General features: G+C 37.0%; 1 protein-coding gene across 2 annotated transcripts in view; it reads left to right on the top strand.

Moving 5' to 3' along the window:
* Positions 1-918, top strand: part of slc2a8 (solute carrier family 2 member 8) — a 16,891-nt gene that overhangs the window by 12,610 nt on the left and 3,363 nt on the right. The window lies entirely within an intron of this gene.

Raw genomic sequence — 918 nt, 5'->3', positions numbered from 1 at the left:
GTAAGGTAATAGAGGGTGACCTGGCATATACAATTGGCATATAGCGTCCAAGCCCTGGAGGATCAAAATCGTTTTAGTCAAATTCAAAAATGGCTATTTTGACTTATTTCTCGTCAAAAATGCAAAGTTTAAAGACATTTTTTTTTCAAAAACTATACAGTAAAAGTACACAAGTCTTGGCGAGGTCATAGAGGGTGACCTGTAGAACAAGCATATAGTGTCCAGTGCCTGGAATTATGGACCAAAATCGTTTTATTTACATTCAAAATGGCTATTTTGACTTATTTCTCGTCAAAAATGCAAAGTTTAACTACTATTTTTTCAAAACTATACAGTAAAAGTACAAAAGTCTCCTTGAGGTAATAGAGGGTGACCTGTAGAACAAGCATTTTCTGTCTAAGGCCTGAAACTATGGACTCATTTATTTTTTAAATGACTTTATTTAACTTCATTATTGAAAACTCTAAACATTTCTTTTTAGAAAGGACATAATAAATAACAGATTATTAGTACAAATATGCACTGATAGAATACGTAGCTTTGTCATAGAATTTTATTTCTCTTTTTACTCCGAGCACATCTGACGTTCTAATGCTCCAACAGAAAGCTCTTCCACCGAGTTTCATGCTCTGCCGTAAACCGTGTAATACGGTCGCATGACTTTTTTGTAGCGCGGGTGGCTTGACCGCGGCTGAGCGAACAGCGGCTCACTTGACTGCAGTTGTTTTCCGTCTGTTCTTCTGTTGCTGCATTATTCCCATCCATTCGCGGAGAAAGGTTTACACATGCAGCTTTTCTCGTGTGACACGCATAGACTGTGTATAAAATAATAATAAAATTTTTACAGTCTATGGTGACACGCCGCTGGACTGCTTTTAGCACTCAGTATAATCGAGAGAATCCGGTTGATTTTCAAAA

The sequence above is a fragment of the Oryzias melastigma genome, linkage group LG9 (assembly GCF_002922805.2).
Source record: "Oryzias melastigma strain HK-1 linkage group LG9, ASM292280v2, whole genome shotgun sequence".
In the NCBI taxonomy this organism is placed as follows: domain Eukaryota; kingdom Metazoa; phylum Chordata; class Actinopteri; order Beloniformes; family Adrianichthyidae; genus Oryzias; species Oryzias melastigma.
This window is presented reverse-complemented; position numbering and strand designations above follow the sequence as displayed.